The sequence below is a fragment of the Saimiri boliviensis genome, chromosome 5, assembly GCF_048565385.1.
Source record: "Saimiri boliviensis isolate mSaiBol1 chromosome 5, mSaiBol1.pri, whole genome shotgun sequence".
Classification (NCBI taxonomy): Eukaryota; Metazoa; Chordata; class Mammalia; order Primates; family Cebidae; genus Saimiri; species Saimiri boliviensis.
The window spans coordinates 39,401,437-39,412,799 of record NC_133453.1 but is presented as its reverse complement, the minus strand read 5'-3'; the positions used below and the strand labels follow the sequence as shown (position 1 = coordinate 39,412,799).

General features: G+C 38.6%; 1 pseudogene across 1 annotated transcript; it reads right to left on the bottom strand.

The window, feature by feature from the left end:
* Window positions 1-1,293: 1,293 nt before the first annotated feature.
* On the bottom strand, window positions 1,294-4,731 carry LOC101052115 (centriole and centriolar satellite protein OFD1 pseudogene; annotated as a pseudogene). The gene has a single exon (XR_012517506.1). The product of XR_012517506.1 is annotated as a centriole and centriolar satellite protein OFD1 pseudogene (transcript).
* Between the last annotated feature and the right edge of the window lie 6,632 nt (window positions 4,732-11,363).

Sequence of the window (11,363 nt, the reverse complement as noted above, 5' to 3'; positions counted from 1 at the left end):
CTCCACCCAAAACAAGAGAATATACATTCTTCTCATCACCACATGGCACATACTCTAATATTGAACCACATAATTAGACATAAAACAATCCTCAACAAATGTAAAATAACCGAAATCATGCCAAATATGCTCTTGGACCACAGTATAGTAAAAATAGAAATTAACACAATGAAAAGTACTCAAAACCATACAATTATATGGAAATTAAACAACATGTTTCTGAACGACTTTTGGGTAAACAATGAAATTAAGGCAGAAATCAAGAAGTTCTTCGAAAATGAGAACAAAGATACAACATACTAGAATCTCTGGGACACAGCTAAGGCACTGTTAAGAGGGAAATTCATAGCACTAAATGCCCACATCAAACAGTTAGAAAGATTTCAAATTATCAACAAACTTCACAATGAAAAGAATTAGAGAAGTAAAAACAAATCAACCCCAAAGCTAGCAGAAGATGAGAAAAAAACAAAAATCAGAGCTGAACTGAAGGAAATCAAGAAATGAAAGACCATTCAAAAGATCAATGAATTCAGAAGATTTTTTTAAAAAAAAATTAATAAAATAGGCCACTAGACTAAGAAGAAAACAAGATCTAAACAATTAGAAATGACAAAGGCAATGTTACTACTGACCCCACACAGAAATAAAAGCAACCATCAGAAATAGCTATGAACACCTCTATGCACACAAACTAGAAAACCTAGAAGAAACAGATAAATTCTTGGACACATACACACTCCCAAGATTGATCCAGGAAGGAACTGATTCCCTGAACAGACCAAAAACGAGCTCTGAAGTTTATTCCTAAGCAGTCTATACTTTCGCTAGTATGGTAAATAGTATTTTTAAAATTTTTTTATAGTTCTTTGTGGCTAACATATTTTTAAACACTGTATATTGACCTTGTATCCAAAAACCTTGCTAAATTTTCTTGTTAATGCCAATACTTTATGTGAACTGCTTTTGGATTTTCTATGTATACAATCATATCATCTTTAAGGAATAGTTTTAGTTCTTCTTTCCCAATTATTTTAATTTTTCTTGCCATATTTTACTGAATAATAATTCAAGGACATTATTGTTCAGAAGCAGAAATAACAGGTTTGCATAAACCCTTTATGAGATTAAGGAAATTCTGCTTCACTCCTAATTTTCTAAGAATTTTTATTATGGATGATTGTTGAATTTCATCAAATGCTTTTCTCCACATCCATTGAGTTTATAGAAAGAGCCAGTTTTTTTCCCTTTATTCTGTTAATGCAGTCAATTTAGTTGACATTTTTGGGGAGGGTCTGATGATAGAGAATCATTTACAAAGGAGTAAATGTTATGTAACTTCTCATGGTATGTAAGTTAGAAGCTGGGCAGCAAACATAGTTACCAACAGTCATCTGGTTCTTCATGAGAAGAGCCTGTTAAACATTCTACTTTGTCACTAGACTGCAATGTGTCCACTAGGGAGTCTTCTTGGACCATCTTTTTTGATCTCTTATCTGCCGACTCCTGGTCTTGCTCCTGCTGGAGGATTTTCATGTATTTCTCTAAAGGATTTTCGCTGTGAACCGATTTGTCTTTCATTTCTTGATTACTCATTTCTAATTCATTTTCCATTTCAATCTTCAGTGATTCTTCCATCATCCTCCTTTCCTGATACAGTTTTTCTAGTTCTCTTCGTTCCCTCTCTAAAATTTCTTGTAGGTTACTCTGCCTTCTTTCTTCTCTCTGCCCTTGTTCTTTCACTTGCTGTTCCCATATTTTTTCTTCTTCCTTTTGTTCTTCAATTTGTTTCTGATGTACACTTGGGTGCTGATATGAGAGGGGCACAGCAGCTACAGCAGCACCCACATGAGGCATATCCCTGGCAGGAGAGAACCCATCCATTTCAAACCGCCTTGGCACATTCCTTGCATATTCAAAAGATGATTTCGATTCCTCATTATCCTTAAAAACTAGCTTGTCCACATCTGAAAATTCACTTTTGTCTTGAAGTTCAGCTTGTCTCTGGTAAAGACCCACTTTCTGCTCTGGAGGTCTGGAGAAGGGAGGGATCGAGAGGCTGTGCCTACAGTCAGTGGGTGATGGTTGGGGCATTCTGTCAGGACAAGGACCGGGGGAAGCAACGTGTGATCTGCCCATACCTTCCAGATACATTTCACTTTCAAGGCTTCTTTTTGCTTTTGGAAGGGGTGTGGAGAAGAGGCATCTGGGGGAAGTGTGCCAGCATAGCCTCGAGGCTGCACTGCCTGTCAGTGCTTCCAAGAGATCATTCCTTTCTTCTTTAAGTGTGCCCACTTGAGGCTGCTCAGAGACAACTCTGTCTTCTGCAAAAATGTGTCTTTCCGGGGAACTGGAAGTAATTTTTTTCAAGGCTTCCGGCAAGTGCGGAGATGGTGGGCTCTTTGCTGGTAGTGGGCTTTTGGCAGAGTTTTTAATGGCTCTCTGATGGTAACTTCTAAAAGCTGTTTCCAAGTGTTCAGCCTCTTGCTGAAGCTCTTTGACCCTTGCCTTAGTATTGGCTACAAACTCAAGCTCAGAATCAGGGGAACTACCCTCCACCCCTGCATTTGGATGATTTGTGATCCTTGATTCAACCATACCTGCTAGAACTTTTTCCTGTTTAAAAGGATTGTTCAAGAAATCCTCGCTCATCTCTCCGTTGCGAGGCACTGTGTTGCCATTTATTAATCCATTGACAGAACGATCGATCACAGACTGCTTTGGATTGCAGTACACTTCATTCTCTAGGGCTGTCTGAGTTTGCTTCAGCTGCAATTTTAAATCAGCAACCTGAATAGTTAACCTGTTTACAGAAGCTTTGTAACCTAGTATCTGGGCCTTCAGTTGTGCAGAATGCTCAATTTCATCTTGCAGTTGTTTGTGCAGAGCTTTCCTGTGGCGTTCAAACTTCTCATGTTCAACTACTGTAGCCTTTCCTGCTTTCCATAGTTCTTTCTGAAAGACTGCAAGTTCAGGAGCTGGCTGAGATAGGCGGTTTAGGAGACTCAAGTTTTCATTTCTACTCTCCTCCAGTTGTTGTTTAAGTAATTTATTTTGTGCCAGAAGCTCCAGTTTCTCTTCTTTTAGTAGTGAATAATCACTCATCTCTTTAACCTTTTCATTTAGCATATGGTTTTGTTTTGTTATTGCCAAAAGCTGGGCTTTGACAGACTCTAACTCAAGCTCCAGTTCTTTCATACGATTTACAGATTGATTGAGTTCCTCCTTTTTTGAACTAATAGCTATGAGCTCCTCTTGCAAATGAACAGCTTTTTCTTTATTCTTCCTTTCATCTTCCATCAGCTGATTAGTTCTAATGATGTAGTCATCCTTTAGTTCAAGCTGATACTTTAGAAGTTCATTCTTGAGCTTTTGGTCATAGGTCTCCTCCAAACTCTTTATATTCTGCTCCCGTCTCCTGAGTGCCTCAGTCATGCTTTTATGTTTTTCTTCCTGGAGCTTCTGGTTCAATTCAAAAGCTTCAACTCTTTGCTTCAGCTCTGCTTCTCTTCCTCTTAATAAATCCATATCTTTTAGTAAAAGTTGCCGTTGAGCATAAATTTCTTTTGTTTCAATCTCTCGGTGCTTTTGAATTCTCTCAAGGGTACTCTTTTCCCGAAGAATGAGGGCTTCAGATTTTGCTTGACAAGCTTTCTCAAAATCATTCTGGAATATGGCTAATTCCTTCTCATACTTTTTTTTCTCTTCCATTTTAATTTTTGCTATCTCAGTATCTTTAAAAAACTTCAACTTTTGGCCCATTTCTGCCCGAAGTTGCTCTTCTATTTCTCTCTTATATTCATTTAGCTTTATTTCTAAAGACTCGAATTTGATACACTGAGGGTAAGCATCTGCAAATTGATCATCAATAAGCTGAAGCTTCTCAGCCAGAAAATCTCTGCTAAATGTCGAACTTGTCTGAGTTTCCATATTACAACTCTCTTTAGCTTGATGATATTCTGCCAATTCTTTTAAAAAATGCATAAGAAAACCTTTCTGGTTTTCTTTATCAGATCCTGAAACCAGTGATTTGTAGAGACTGGAAGTAGGGTTGATTTGAATGAGTTGTAATAGATCCCGCATAGTAAATACCTTTTCTTTTGCCAAACCACTTTCCGGAAAGAAAACAGAAAGTGAATATTCGTAGCCACATCTTTGTAAGTGATCTGCCACTAAAGAGTTAGAGGCGCCTATTAAGAGGGAGCTCCCTTCCACTGAAATGGACCGAGGTTGCAGTTCTCCACTCGATACAGGATGCATCAACTCATGAATTAGCTGGTTTCGAAGTTGTGTCTTGAGTGTGTCCAGTATACCCCGATCCTTAAATGTCTGGTATAGCTTTTTGCGCAGTTCATCTTGACTCAACACATCAGCCACGGGGAGCATGTTTGACTGAGCCATTATTAGGCGTCAGCTTCCTCCGGAGCCCGCCTCGCTCGCCCAGGGGTGGCCTGAGTTCAGCTCCCAACCCTGGGCTGTAGGGCCAAGATGAGGGGGAATCCTTCCCTCAGAGCCCTGCCTCTGTCCAGGGGGGTCGGGAGGAACAAGGGTACTGAACACTCTCCGCCTCGCACTACCAACTATGTTTTCCAGCAAACATGCAAGCTACCTTTCTTCGCGGTTCTGAGGCATGAGTGAGGACCGTGACCCAGGCACATTTCAAAGGTGTCTGGAGGGCGGGGATCCAGAGACTAGGGACTGAAAGCAGCGAGGCAGGACTACCTCGCATCCCATCCTGCAGCTCCTAGAGACCTGCTAACTACAGCCTTCCTGGTCTGGAGAGCTACGGCGCATGCGCTCCGTTGCCCGGCACCGGCCGGAACTGTCACCTACGTCTCACCTAGTTGACTTTTAAAAAATTAAATCATCCTTGTACTTACAGAATAAACTTGACTTGTTCACGATGTATTATCTTTTTATGACTCACTAGATTTATCTAATATTTTGCTTATACTTTTTACATCTATGTAAATGAGATTAGCTTATAATTGTTCTTTTTGTAGCTTTCTTGACAAATTTTGACATGAAAATTACACTGACCTGAAAGATGGGGAATGTTACATCTTCTATTATCTGAAATAATTTGTATTATATTAGCATTACCTATTCCTTAAATTATTGGTAGAATTGAATTCACTAGTCAAGCCACCCAAGCCTGGAGTTCTGAATACAAATTTTTAAAATAGGTACTACAACTACTTAAATTTTCTGTTTATTCGTGTGTCAATTTTGGTAAAGTTGTATTTTTCAAGAACTCAGTCCCTTTCATCAAAACTTCAAATATACTGGTTTAAAGTTGTTTGCAGTATCTTGTTATGACCTATTTAACGTCTGCAGGTGTATCTGTAGTAATGCCCTTTTTTTTAGTTCTTAACATTATTTATGCCTTCTTTTTCCTTGATCATTCTTTCCAAATAATTGTCTTTTAAAGCATTATGTTTTTATTTTATTGATTTCTCTAGTATGTTTTTGTCTCTTCTTTCATTTTGTTCAGTATTTCCTCTTCATTGTTTAATTTGCTGCTGATGTGGCCATCCTGGATGTAGGATGGACCCTACCCAAAATCTGGTTCAAATGTTGAGACTGCCGATGCCACAAACATACCATACCAAGAAGGTAGGAAAATATTTATTACTTACTTAATTGAGGTCTCTGGGGAAAGCAGGGCAGGCCTTTCAAGCAGGTTCCATATGGCTCACAAGAATGGCTAAAGGAGACTGGCTTGCAATTTTTTTGATGATTAGAAGGTGGAGCTAGGGGCTGGGCATGGTGGCTTACGCCTGTAACCACCACTTTGGGTGGACATGGTGGGTGGATCATGAGATCAGGAGTTCAAGACCAGCCTGGTCAAGATGGTGAAACCCTGTCTATACTAAAAATACAAAAATTAGCTGGGCGTGGTGGTGGACGCCTATAATCCCAGCTACTCAGGAGGCTGAGGCAGGAGAATCACTTGAACCTGGGAGGCAGAGGTTGCAGTGAGCTGAGATGGCACCACTGCACTCCAGTCTGGGCAACTGAGCAAGACTCCATCTCAAAAAAAAAAAAAAAAAAAAAAAAAGGTACATGGAGCTAGGATAAGTTACTACATGTGGGAAGGGGTTTGTGTGCCAGTACCAAAGACAAGAAAATGCAGACTTTCTTATCACCTTTCCCAGAAGAGGAAGAAAGAGAAGTGAGGCTTAAAAGTTGTCAGTAATCTCACTTCAAGAAATGGATTCAGACTACTGCAGTTCACCTCTAATGTTTGACTGAAATATGCCATGTTTCATTTCATTGAATTTGATCTTGTTTATGTAAGTCATTATGGTACTCTAAGAGACCTGCAAGGAGAATAAAAGTTCTGTTGAATGCTTTACTCAAGAGCTTAGCATTGTGTATTTTGAGATGTGAAATGAGTGCCTCGATCAGGAACTGTATTGTGGCTTTAGTATGTGCAGAGATATATGTGACCTCGATTTATATTTGGGTATCTGTGAGGTAAGAGATTCCCAGCATTATTTACCCCAAAGATGGTACCTTTGGATAAGGAATTTTGGTGCCATTGGCCATACCAGACAGCTAGATGATTGGCAATGGTCCAAGAGTGTATAAGTACGCTTAAATAAAATTTGCAAACAAGGATGATATAGTTTGTATGTTTGTCCCCTCCAAATCTCATGTTGAAATGTCACCTCCAATGTCTAAGGTGGGCCTACTGGTAGGTGTTTCAGTCATGGGGGTAGATCCCTCATGAATGTCTTGGTGCTGTCCCTATGGTAATGAGTGAGTCCTGCTCTATTAGTTTGCATGAGAGCTGGTTGTTTAGAAGAGCTTGGCATCTCTCTCTTGCTCCCTCTCCTGCCATGTGATGCTCCTGCTCCCCCTTCACCTTCTGCCATTAGTAAAAACTTTGAGGCCTCACAAGAAGCTAAGCAGATGCTGGTACCATGCTTGTACATCCTGCAGATCTGTGAGGCAAATAAACCTATTTTTTTTATAAATTACTCAGTCTCAACTATTCTCTTATAACAATGCCAAATGGACTAACATGAGGATGATGTTGCCTCCAGAACCCAAAAACACCTAAAGGTTGTTGGGCTTGAATGTTGTAGGTGCTGAGATTATCAATAACTTTTTCTTGATAGTGTAAGAATAGAGCAGCTCTCAGTTTAGCAAATAATTTTCAGGAATTTAGCTGAGGTAGCTGGCCTAGCTCTATGTAGGTCAATGGCCTGTCCTCTTTTAATCAATTCTTTTGTGAATAATTGTGAATAATTTTGTGAATAATTGTATGTCCTAAATTAATATGTCAAGTATATCTCCTTGGAGGAAGATGTCATCAATGTAATGTCATACCTGTGTTCCTGGATGTAGCAGTTAAGATTTTGTCTGCACTTAAAGAGAGCCAAATCAAGAACGAACTGCCATTCACAATTGCTACAAAGAGAATAAAATACCTAGGAATAAAACTAACAAAGGACATAAAGGACCTCTTCAAGGAGAACTACAAACTACTCCTCAAGGAAATAAGATAGGACACAAACAGATGGAAAAACATTCCATTCTCATGGTTAGAAGAATCAATATCATGAAAATGGCCATACTGCCCAAAGTAATTTATAGATTCAATGCTATCCCCATCAAGCTACCTATGACCCTTTTCACATAACTGGAAAAAAAACACCTTAAACTTCATATGGAACCAAAAGAGAGCCCGCATAGCCAAGACAATTCTAAGCAAAAAGAACAAAGCTGTTGACCCAGCAATCCTATTACTGGGTATATATCCGAAGGATCATAAATTGTTCTACTATAAGAAGGCATGCACACAAATGTACACTGCAGCACTGTTTACAATAGCAAAGACTTGGAATCAACCCAAATGCCCATCGATGACAGACTGGACAGGGAAAATGTGGCACAAATACACCATGGAATACTATGCAGCCATAAAAAATGATGAGTTTGTGTCCTTTGTAGGGACATGGATGAACCTGGAAACCATCATTCTCAGCAAACTGACACAAGAACAGAAAATCAAACACCACATGTTCTCACTCATAGGTGGGTGCTGAACAATGAGAACACATGGACACAGGGAGGGGAGCATCACACACTGGGGTCTGTTGGGGGGAAATAGGGGAGAGACAATTGGGGGTGGGGAGTTGGGGAGAGATAGCCTGGGAAGAAATAACAGATATAGGTGATGGGGAGGAAGGCAGCAAATCACACTGCCATGTGTGTACCTATGCAACAATCTTGCATGCTTTTCACATGTACCCCAAAATCTAAAATGTAATTAAAAATAAAAGAAGAACAAAGCTGCAGGCATCAGAGGCAACACCACACATCTACGACCATGTGATATTTGACAAATCTGACAAAAACAAGCAATGGGGAAAGGATTCCCTGTTTAATAAATGGTTTTGGAAAAACTGGCTACCCATTTGCAGAAAGCAAAAACTGGACCCCTGACACTTTACACTAAAATTAACTCCAGAGGGATTAAAAACTTAAACATAAGGCCTAACACCATAAAAACCCTAGAAGAAAACCTAGGCAATACCATTCAGGACATAGGCATAGGCAAGGACTTCATGACTAAAACACCAAAAGCATTGGGAACAAAAGCCAAAATAGACAAATGTGATCGAATTAAACTACAGAGCTTCTGTACAGCAAAAGAAACAATCATTAAAGTGAACCAGCAACCAACAGAATGGGAACAAATTTTTGCAATCAACCCATCTGACAAAGGGCTAATATCCAGAATCTACAAAGAACTAAAACAGATTTACAAGAAAAAAACAAATAAACCCATTCAAAAGTGGGCAAAGGACATGAACAGACACTTTTCAAAAGAAGACATATATGAGGCCAACAAACATATGAAAAAATGCTCATCATCACTGGTCATTTAGAGAAATGTTAATCAAAACCACATTGAGATACCATCTCACTCCAGTTAGAATGGCAATCATTAAAAAATCTGGAGGCCACAAATGCTGGAGAGGATGTAGAGAAATAGGAACACTTTTACACTGTTGGTGGGAGTGTAAATTAGTTCAACCATTGTGGAAGACAGTGTGGCGATTCCTCAAGGACCTAGAAATAGAAATTCCATTTGACCCAGCAATCCCATTACTGGGTATATATCCAAAGGATTATAAATCATTCCATTATAAAGACACATGCACACATGTTCATTGCAGCACTGTTTACAATAGCAAAGACCTGAAACCAACCCAAAGGCCCACTGATGATAGACTGGACAAGGAAAATGTGGCACATATACACCATGGAATACTATGCAGCCATAAAAAAGGATAAGTGTTCTTTGTAGGAACATGGATGAATCTGGAAACCATCATTCTCAGCAAACTGACACAAGAACACAAAAGCAAACACCACATGTTCTCACTCCTAGGTGCATGTTGAACAATCAGAACACATGGACACATGGAGGGGAGCATCACACACTGGGGTCTGTTGTGGGGGACTACGGGAGGGACAGTGTGGGGTAGGGAGGTTGGGGAGGGATACCATGGGGATAAATGCCAGATATAAGTAACGGGAGGATGGAAGCAGCAAACCACATTGCCATGTATGTACCTATGCAACAATCCTGCATGTTTTGCACATGTAGCCCACAATCTAAAGTGCAATAAAATATATATATAAAATTAAAAAATAAAAGATTTTGTTTGCAAAGATTGTGTGTGATGGCAGTGTCCCTTCAGAGTTGAAGGCAAACTGGCTGAGAGGCTGTTGAAATAGGCATGGTGCAGAATATATTAGCCAAATGTATAGTAGTAAAATATTTATCAACTGCTGATTGAATGGAGTCAATAACTTCAGTAACATTGGGTAGGAGGCCTTAATGGATGGAACTACAGTATTAAGTTTTCAGGAATCTACTGTGAGGCATCATGCATTCTTTCGAAGTTTAAGAACAGGACAAATTGGACTGTTAAGCGGAGAAATCGGATAATCACCTCTTCCTTAACTAGGTCTCGTGTCACAAGTTTCAATCTTTGAAGGCCCTATTTTAATTTATATTGGACTGTATTAACTATTTTAGCTGAGAGGATGGACTACGGGTCCTATTTCGTCAAAGCAATTCATAAATGCCGAAGATTTCTTTTAATTCATTATTTATTGGGTCAGAGCATCCATGCCCATTAAAATGAGAATTTTAGGGCGATGGGTGCTATGACCATGGGGAATTTGAGTAGAACAATGGCTCATATGGTTAAGGTGAAACATATGTATATGTTGTTTATTTTATATTTAGGAGCTCTCCTAAATTTAGTTGAAATTTAAATTTAAATTTAGTGAGATTGGTATAAATTATAAATGTAAGTTGAGCCCCAGTATTGACATAAGGCCATGCGAGTTTGCCAATTTGTACATTTCAGCAGATGTTAAAGTTAATTGAGAACCTATGTTGCAGAAGCATAGAAGCAACCAGACCCTTTGTAATCTTTTTTGTTGCATAAATTCTGTTAGTAAATTTTGTTCAATTGGGTCCAATTATAGACCTCTTTCAGTTTTTTGTTTCTTCCTCTTGCATCTGGCTTTTTTTTCCTTTTTTAAAACTTCATCCAAATTTGTATTAATTCTGGCTAGCTGAATGGAAGCCATATTCCAATGAGGTCATTATGTTAATACACATGGATGAATATTCAATATAAGGCCCTCCTCTTTTTTAACTTTGCAAATGCTTCTTTTATAAGACAAATCTAGCAATTTTTAGTGTAAATTTGAGTTTTTTAAAAATAATTTTTATTTTTTAAATAGGCAGATATTTATTTATATTTTTTATTGCATATAACATGATGTTTTGAAGCATATATACACTGTCAAATGGTCAAATTTAGCTAATTAAGAATAGTCATCATTTTTCTGGTAACACGTAACATCTACTCTTTTTACATTTCTCAAGAATACAACATAACATTAACTGCTATACAATAGATCTCCTGAAATTTATTTCTTCTAACTGTAATTAGATATCCCTTCACCAGCATCTCCCCATTCACCCCTGCCCACTAACTACTTAGCATCTTGTAACCATCATCATAGTCTCCACTTCTCTGAGACTGATTTTTTTAGATTCTACACATGAGTAACTAGACTCTCTTCTTTACTCTTCTTTCTTACTTTCTGGCCTCCTCCTCCCTCTTTTTGTTATTTATATAATTCGAGGGAGATCTCTCTACCATGTTCATATTTATACATTTCTCCCTCCTTAAATCAGTATTGTCAAAGATAGGGTCTTCCTGGCAATGGAACTATGGCAATAAAACTAACTGCTTTTTAGAATTGTGAGCATCACAATTCTAATACATCACAATACAAATCTTCAAATAATGGCTTCC